Raw genomic sequence first — 8841 nt, forward strand, 5'->3', positions numbered from 1 at the left:
CCTAATTGCCATGTCACAGGCTGGGTTTGAAAAATGACAGTTAGGAGCTGACTGGCTGGTACTTTATCACCTTGCACTTTATCAGTTCACCAGGCTTAATAGATCTGCCCCAATGTTTCAAAATGGAATGCATCAAGAGAACGGTGTTAGTATTGTAAAAATACACACAGCTCCTGGTATTTCCTGGTGGTCTCCCATCCAAGTACTAAAACCAGGACCAACACTGCTCAGCTTCCATGATCAGGAGAGATTGGGCAAATCCAGTGTGCTGTGGCTGTAGATGAGCTGGTGGTTTTTATTACAGCTCTTCTACTTCTAACTTCTGGTACATAAAAGAATACATGTAAAAATTAAATGTACCAAGAAAATGGTGTTGGTAGTTTAAAAACACCTAAAGAATCTGATACTACCAAGCAGTCTCCCATCCATGTATTAACAAAGTCCAATACTGCTTTGCTTCAAAAATCAAATGAGATTGGGCATATCCAGTGTGGTGTGGCTTTAGATAAGCTTTGTGGTTTCTGTTAGAGCTCTTCTACTTCTAACTACTGGTACATTAATGAATATGTATAAGGTTGTAGTTTATCCAATATGCCTTTACTACCTTACCTTTCAACCCCCCCTCCCCTCTTCTCCTTATAGCTTCCTTAGTTCTCTCCTCCTCATGTGTGCGTTATTTGTTTTCTCATACGTCCTAGATGATGCTGGGGTCACATTAAGAACCTTGGGGTATAGACTGGATCCGCAGGAGACATGGGCACTTTAAGACTTTCAAAGGGTGTGAACTGTCTCCTCCCTCTATGCCCCTCCTCCAGACTCCAGTTTTAGTATTGTGCGCAGTGATACTGGATGCACTACAGGGGAGCTCTACTGAGTTTCTCTGAAAAGACTTGTTAGTTTTTTTTATTCTCAGGGAGGCTGCTGGCAACAGTCTCCCTGCTTCGTGGGACTTAGGGGAGAGAAGTATGACCAACTTCTAGTGAGTTCAATAGCTCTGCTTCAGGCTGACAGGACACCATTAGCTCCTGAGGGTGCTGATCGCTGGGTACGCCTAGATGCACACTCCCGCAGCCTGCCGTCACCCCCTTACAGAGCCAGAAGACAGGTGAGTAGCAGAAGAACAGAAGACTTCTTCTCCAGTGATGGCATTCTGAGGTACCGAGCAGCGAGCGGAACGCTGCGCGCCATGCTCCCACACAAACACAGGCACTGCAGGGTGCAGGGCACAGGGGGGGGGGGGGGCACCCTGGGCAGCATAAATTCCTCACAAAAGGCTGGAAAAAGTGGACATTAGTGCCTGGGCACTGTCCTTACCCCGCTAGCGTAATTAATTATTTCTGAGCAGGACAGATACGCGCCATTACAGTAGCGGGGCTTCTTCCTCACCTCACCAGAACATCTTTAGAGCATTACAAGTCTATCACTATAGAGTTTATTATTTCCCAGACTGTGTACTTTTGGCGCTGGATTGTGAGCTGAAAAATCCTCTGTGTCCCTCTGACAGATTTACTGACGGTCTGTCCCCCATAAGCCGATGTGTCTGTGGGTACTTGGTACATGTGTGTCAACATGTCGATGGCTGAATGTTTTTCCCAAGAGGAAACTATATTAGGAATGCAGACATATGATGGTGGCCCTGTTGGCACCACCAATAACTGACTGGGTAAAAGTTTCAGTAATATCAGAGTAAGGTTGGATAAATCTGTGTCCCAGACACAGCCGTAGAGAATAGATGTGATGTTCTTGGCTATGTTTCTTTTCCCTCAGGCCCCGCGGGGTCGCAAAAATGTTATTTTGCCCAGTTACTACACACTGATACTGACACGGATACTGATTCCTATGTCGACCATAATGTTTCCTGATTAGATCCAATATTGGCAAGGAGCATTCAGTACATGATTGTGGATATTAAGGACATATTAAAATCACTGAAGACCCTGCTGTTCCTGAGAAAGGGGTCTATATGTATGTATATATAGATATATAATGAAAGCTGATGTAACGTTCCTCCATCTCTGTTTGAGAAAGTCTGGGCCAGCTCGACAAGATGGTTTCAAATCCCCAAAAGGATTCTGGTTGTTTATTCATTTCCCGCCGCGGACAGAATAAAGTGGGAGTCACCCCCTGTTCTGCACGGGGCCCTGTCACAAATCCAGCGGATCGTATGCAGGAAGCTACATTATTTCTAGTTATGTAACCAAGGGTACATTACTTAGACCTGCCATTACATGTGCATGGGTGAGTAGTAGTATTCAAGAATTGGTCGAATACCTTGTCATCCGATATAGATACCTTGGAGAGATGGGATACTCCTTACGTTGTATCATATCAAGGACACTGCAGCATACTTACGTGAGACTGCAAGGGATATAGGACTCTTGAGTTCACGGGCCAATTTCATGGCAGTCTCGGATAGGAGGGCATTGTGGATTCACCAAGAGAATGCTGATGCTGACTCCAAGAAGAAAGGGAGTCCCTTCCCTATGAAGGTGAAGCGTTGTTTGGTGACTGCCTAGTTAATTTGATCTCGGCAGCTCCCGCAGGTAAGTCAACCTTCTTGCCCTATGTTCCCTCCCAACGGATGAAGACGCATCATTATCTGATGCAGTCATTTCGGCCCAATAGATATGCAAGAAGTTAAGATTCCCCTTTCTTTGCAGGTAGAGGAAGGAGAAGAGGGAAGAGGTCTGCATCCTCTTCAAGATCGCAGGAGCAGAGATCATCCTCTGCTTCTGCCAAATCCACCGCATGACGCTGGGGCTCTCTTGCAGGAGCCCGCACCAGTGGGGGCACGTCTAAAACTCTTCAGTCAGTTCTGGATTCATTCGGACATGGACTCGTGTGTTTTACAAATAGTGTCCCAAGGGTACAAACTGGGGTTTCAAGACGTTCCCCCTCACCGATTGTTCAAATCGGCTTTAGTCAGCAGGGAGAAGGTTTTTATTCAAGCCTCTTCGTGGTCCCTAAGCCGGACAGCTCAGTCAGACCAATCTGAAATCTGAAATCCCTCAATTTCTACGTAAGGAAATTAAATTTCAAGATGGAATCTCTCAGTGCAGTGATCTCCAGTCCGGAGGAAGGAGATTTCATGGTTTTGGTAGACATAAAGGATGCCTACTTACATGTTCCCATTTAGCCTCTGCATCAAGCTACCTGAGGTTTGCAATTCAGTATTGCCATTACCAATTTCAGACATTGCCGTTTGGTCTGTCCACGGCTCTGAGGATTTTCACCAGGGTGATCGCAAGCAAGGAGTAACAATTATCCCGTACTTGGATGATCTTTTGATAAAGGCGAAATCCAGGGACCAGTTAGTGCAAAACATTGCACTCTCCCTGACAGTTCTTCAACAACATAGTTGGCTCCTAAACTTGCCAAAATCGCAGTTGGTCCCAATGACGCGGTTGTTGTTTTTGGGAGTGATACTGGACACAGAAGAGGTTTTCTTCCAGTGGAAAGGCTCTGGAGATCCAGAGTCTGGTCAAACAAATTCTGAAACCAGCAAGAGTGTTAATCCATCAATGCATTTGGTTGCTGGGTAAGATGGTTGCGGCCTACGAGCCCATTCAGTTTGGCTGGTTCCATGCCAGAGTGTTCCAGTGGGACCTGTTGGACAAGTGGTCCGGATCCCACCTACACACGCACCGGAGGATAATCCTGTCTTCCAAGACCAGAATCTCACTCCATTGGTGGCTGCACAGTTCTCACCTCCTAGAGGGGCAAAGGTTCGGGATCCAGGACTGGATCCTAGGGACCATGGATGCAACCCTCCGAGGCTGGGGAGCAGTCACACAGGGGGAAAACGTCCAAGGAAGATGGTCAAGTCGGGAAAGTTGTCTCCACATAAATGTTCTGGAGTTAAGGGCCATTTAATAACTGCAGACACAGTACGCACTGGGACGGGTGCCCAGCATCCTCTACGGAATAAGAGAAAAGGATTTACCTGTAGGTATTAAAATCCTATTTTCTCTAACGTCCTAGAGGATGCTGGGGACTCCGTAAGGACCATGGGGATAGACGGCTCCGCAGGAGACATGGGCACTTTAAGAAAGACTTTAGTTCTGGGTGTGCACTGGCTCCTCCCTCTATGCCCCTCCTCCATACCTCAGTTTGATACTGTGCCCAGTGGAGACTGGGTGCTTTTCAGGAGCTCTCCTGAGCTTTCTGACAGAAAGTATTTTGTTAGGTTTTTAATTTTCAGGGAGCACTGCTGGCAACAGACTCCCTGCAACGAGGGACTGAGGGGAGAGAAGCAGCCCTACTCTCCGAGTTGCAAGGTCCTGCTTCTTAAGCTACTGGACACCATTAGCTCCAAAGGGATTAGCTCCAAAGGGATTGGTACGCAGGATCTCACCCTCGCCGTCCGTCCCAGAGCCGCGCCGCCGTCCCCCTCGCAGAGCCGGAAGATAGAAGCCGGGTGAGTATGAGAAGAAAAGAAGACTTCAGAGGCGGCAGAGGACTTCATGATCTTCATTGAGGTAACGCACAGCACTGCAGCTGTGCGCCATTGCTCCCATACACCTCACATACTCCGGTCACTGTAAGGGTGCAGGGCGCAGGGGGGGCGCCCTGGGCTGCAATATAAACCTCTTTTTGGCAGAAATATAACATATATACAGCTGGGCACTGTATATATGTATGAGCCCCCGCCAATTGTACAGTTTAAGCAGGACAGAAGCCCGCCGCCGAGGGGTCGGGGCTTCTCCCTCAGCACTCACCAACGCCATTTTTTCTCCACAGCACCGCTGAGAGGAAGCTCCCCGGACTCTCCCCTGCTTATACCACGGTAGACAAGAGGGTTGAAAAGAGAGGGGGGGGCACATAATTTGGCGCAAATTACTTACAGCAGCGCTACTGTGCAAACATTAAGTTACTGTGCTATTCCTGGGTTATATAGCGCTGGGGTATGTGCTGGCATACTCTCTCTCTGTCTCTCCAAAGGGCAGAGCCGGCCATAGGCATAGGCAAACTAGGCAATTGCCTAGGGCATTTGATATGCCTAGGGGCATCAGCAACTTCTGCTGATTAAAATGATATGCGGCATGCCTATATTCTGTGTGTAGCATTTCATATGCAGATACAGCCACAGTCTCACACAGTATATAGGCGTGCTGCATATCATTTTAATCGGCAGAAGCTGCGTGTGCATCCTAACAACATAGCAATGCAAATAAGATGCATTTTAATAAAAAAAAGGTGCCCCAACGTTAGCATTGAGGCAAGATTTATGAGGACACATCTGTATCCAAGCAGAGGCAGAGGTCACAGTGTTAGTGGCAGTGTGAGTGCTGTGTGCATGTGAGTGGGTTGATTGTGCAGTAGTGTTCGGAATATGAGTAAGGAGCATTATGTGTGTCATGTAAAAATGCATTAATAATGTGCAACATATGGGTAAGGGGCACTATGTGTGTCATTATGTGTATAAGGGCATTAATAATGTGCGGCATATGTGTAAGGGACATTGGTGGTCATTTCGAGTTGTTCGCTCGGTAATTTTCTTCGCATCGCAGCGATTTTCCGCTAATTGCGCATGCGCAAGGGTGGTCATTCCGAGTTGTTCGCTCGGTAATTTTCTTCGCATCGCAGCGATTTTCCGCTAATTGCGCATGCGCAATGTTCGCTCTGCGACTGCGCAAAGTAAATTTGCTATGCAGTTAGGTATTTTACTCACGGCATTACGAGGTTTTTTCTTTGTTCTGCTGATCGTAGTGTGATTGACAGGAAGTGGGTGTTTCTGGGCGGAAACTGGCCGTTTTATGGGTGTGTGTGAAAAAACGCTGCCGTTTCTGGGTAAAACGCGGGAGTGTCTGAAGAAACGGGGGAGTGTCTGGGCGAACGCTGGGTGTGTTTGTGATGTCAAACCAGGAACGAAACTGACTGAACTGATCACAGTTGTCGAGTAAGTCTGGAGCTACTCAGAAACTGCTAAGAAGTGTCTATTCGCAATTCTGCTAATCTTTCGTTCGCAATTTTGATAAGCTAAGATTCACTCCCAGTAGGCGGCGGCTTAACGTGTGCAATGCTGCTAAAAGCAGCTTGCGAGCTAACAACTCGGAATGAGGGCCATTATGTGTAAAAGGGCATTAATAAAGGTTGTCATAATGTGTAAGACGCATTATGTTTATAAGGACATTAGTGATGTGTCTCATATGTGTAAGGGGCATTACTGTGTGGAATTATGTGTATAAATGCATTACTAATGTGTGGCATTATGTGTATAAGGTGCTCTAATATGTAGCGTTGCGTATAGAAAGGGCATTTACTGTGTCGTCTAATGTGAATAAAGAGCAATAGGGTGTGGTGTAATGTAAATAAGGAGCAATTCAGTGTGATGTAATGTGAATAAGGAGCACTACTGTGAGAAGTAACGTTTATAAGGTAAAGTAATACTACTGTGGGATGTAATGTGAATTATGGACACTATCGCGTGATCAAATGTGAATAAAATTGCAGTACTGTGTGGCGGAATTTTAATTGGGGGTACTATTGTGAGGACATGCCCATTGCCAGCAAAAACACACCCCTTTTTGGACTGTGCGCCAAATGTGCGAACTGTTCCTGTTTAAAATATAGGGGGTACAAACACCAAAATAAGTACTGTTATGGGTGAGGGTTGATGGTGCTGGGAAAGAGGTGCAAGGTCAGAGGCGGAACCAGCGGTGGTGCTAGGGGGCACCAGGCAAAATCTTGCCTAGGGCATCATATTGGTTAGGGCCAGCTCTGCCAAAGGGCCTTGTGGGGGAAATGTCTTCAGTAAAAGCATTCCCTGTGTGTGTGGTGTGTCGGTACGCGTGTGTCGACATGTCTGAGGAAGAAGGCTATATTAGAGAGGAGCGGGAGCAAATGAATGTGGTGTCTCCGCCGACACCTGATTGGATGGATATGTGGAATGTTTTAAATGCTAGTGTAAACTCATTGCACAAAAGATTAGACAAGGCTGAAGCTTTGGGACAGTCAGGGTCTCAACCCATGCCTGATCCTATGTCGCAGGGACTGTCAGGGTCTCATAAGTGCCCACTATCCAGATTGTTGACACAGATACCGACACGGATTCTGACTCCAGTGTCGATTACGATGATGCAAAGTTACAGCCAAAATTGGCAAAATACATTTGATATATGATTATGGCAATAAAAGATGTTTTGCACATCACAGAGGAGCCCCCTATCCCTGACAAGAGGGTACATATGTACAAGGGAAAGAAGCCTGAGGTAACCTTTTCCCCTCACACGAGCTGAACGAGTTATGTGAAAAAGCTTGGGAATCTCCTGCAGATTTCCAAAAGGATTCTTATGGCGTATCCTTTCCCATCAACGGATAGGTTACGATGGGAATCCTCCCCTTGGGTGGACAAAGCATTAACACGCTTATCCAAGAAGTTAGCCCTCCCGTCCCAGGATACGGCTACCCTCAAAGAGTCTGCTGACCGCAAACAGGAGATTACCCTGAAGTCCATTTATACACATTCAGGTACCTTACTCAGACCGGCAATTGCGTCAGCCTGGGTGTGTATGTGTAGTGCTGTAGCGGCATGGACGGATACTCTAGATAAGGATACTATTTTATTGCCCCTGGGGCATATAAGAGATGCTGTCCTATATATGTGTGTATGCAAACTACAGGTGGTGCTGCATGGCTCACACCCTTTTACTTGTCTTGTAGAGCAACTCTGGAGCTGTTACTGGGTCCAGCTGCTGCAAGAAATCAGCTTGAATGCTTCAGGGGCTGGGGCATGGCCAACATGAGCCCCACACTGATGGGGGTGTATAAAGCGATCTAGGGGTCATCCAAGCGCAACCCCACAAAGGCCGCCATGCCCTGCGTGACCATTTTCTCTTTTCATATGCAGACGAGGGTTGCAGCCAACTATACCCATTGCTTGGATGACATCACCATATGCGAATCCATCTGCTGCAGGCCTTCCCCCAGGAATGCTTGCACTAGTTGTTGCATTTGGTTTGTTGTTTGGGGGGTGCTTCAGTATTAGGCAGCCTTCTGCCCTCACACATTCGTCTGAAAATGTGTTCTCCCTGCAGTTGTTGTCCCCAGATGAGAGTTCCCTTGTGCTGCCTCAGTTGAATCTCCTTTACTTGACGGAGGTGTGCCTGAGCAGCGGCCCTCCCCAGCCCTATCTCAAATCATACTTATTTTGCTTAGGTGATACCATGGTCATGAAGATTGTTTTCCCAGGGTGAGGTTCATTCATTGCATTCTGGGTATGCTGACCTCTGTGATTTCCCCAAATGTGGGAATCTCGACTGCATAATTTGTGGTAGGGGGGGGGGACTGCATTTGTGCTTTCCCCTGGTTGGCTCTGGTATAATTTAGATCTCATTGTCTCAGGTCTCTCTCCCGCCTAGCTTGCTGTCTGTTTCCACTTCTCTTTTCTTGAGCCCCTCCCTTCTATGCCCTTGCGCACTATCCTGACTTCTCCCGTCTGCTTACTTTGTGCCTTCCAACGCACAATGCGAACTACAGGTGGTGTTGCAGGGCCCACACCCTTTTATTTGCATTACAGAGCAGCTCTGGAGCTGTTACAGTGCCCAGCTGCTGCAAGAAATCAGCTTGAATGCTTCAGGGGCTGGGGCATGGCCAACATGAGCCCCACACCAAAGGAGGGTGGGGGGTGTTCAATGCGAACTAGGGGTCATCCAAGTGCCCCTTTTCTCTTTTCATATGCAGATGAGGGTTCCAGCCAACTTTGGCCCACTGCTTGGATGACATCACCGTATGCAAATCCGTCTGCTGCAGACCTTTCCCCAGGAATGCTTGTACTAGTTGTTGCATATGGTTTGATGTTTGAGGGTGCTTCAGTATTAGGCAGCCTTCCGCCCTCTCATT

General features: G+C 47.3%; 1 non-coding gene across 1 annotated transcript; it reads left to right on the forward strand.

Moving 5' to 3' along the window:
• The first annotated feature begins 8140 nt into the window (after positions 1-8140).
• Positions 8141-8307, forward strand: LOC135012666 (U1 spliceosomal RNA). Its single transcript, XR_010211595.1, has one exon. It is a non-coding gene; the product is annotated as a U1 spliceosomal RNA (small nuclear RNA).
• The last annotated feature ends 534 nt before the right edge of the window (positions 8308-8841 follow it).

The sequence above is a fragment of the Pseudophryne corroboree genome, unplaced genomic scaffold, assembly GCF_028390025.1.
Source record: "Pseudophryne corroboree isolate aPseCor3 unplaced genomic scaffold, aPseCor3.hap2 scaffold_2581, whole genome shotgun sequence".
In the NCBI taxonomy this organism is placed as follows: domain Eukaryota; kingdom Metazoa; phylum Chordata; class Amphibia; order Anura; family Myobatrachidae; genus Pseudophryne; species Pseudophryne corroboree.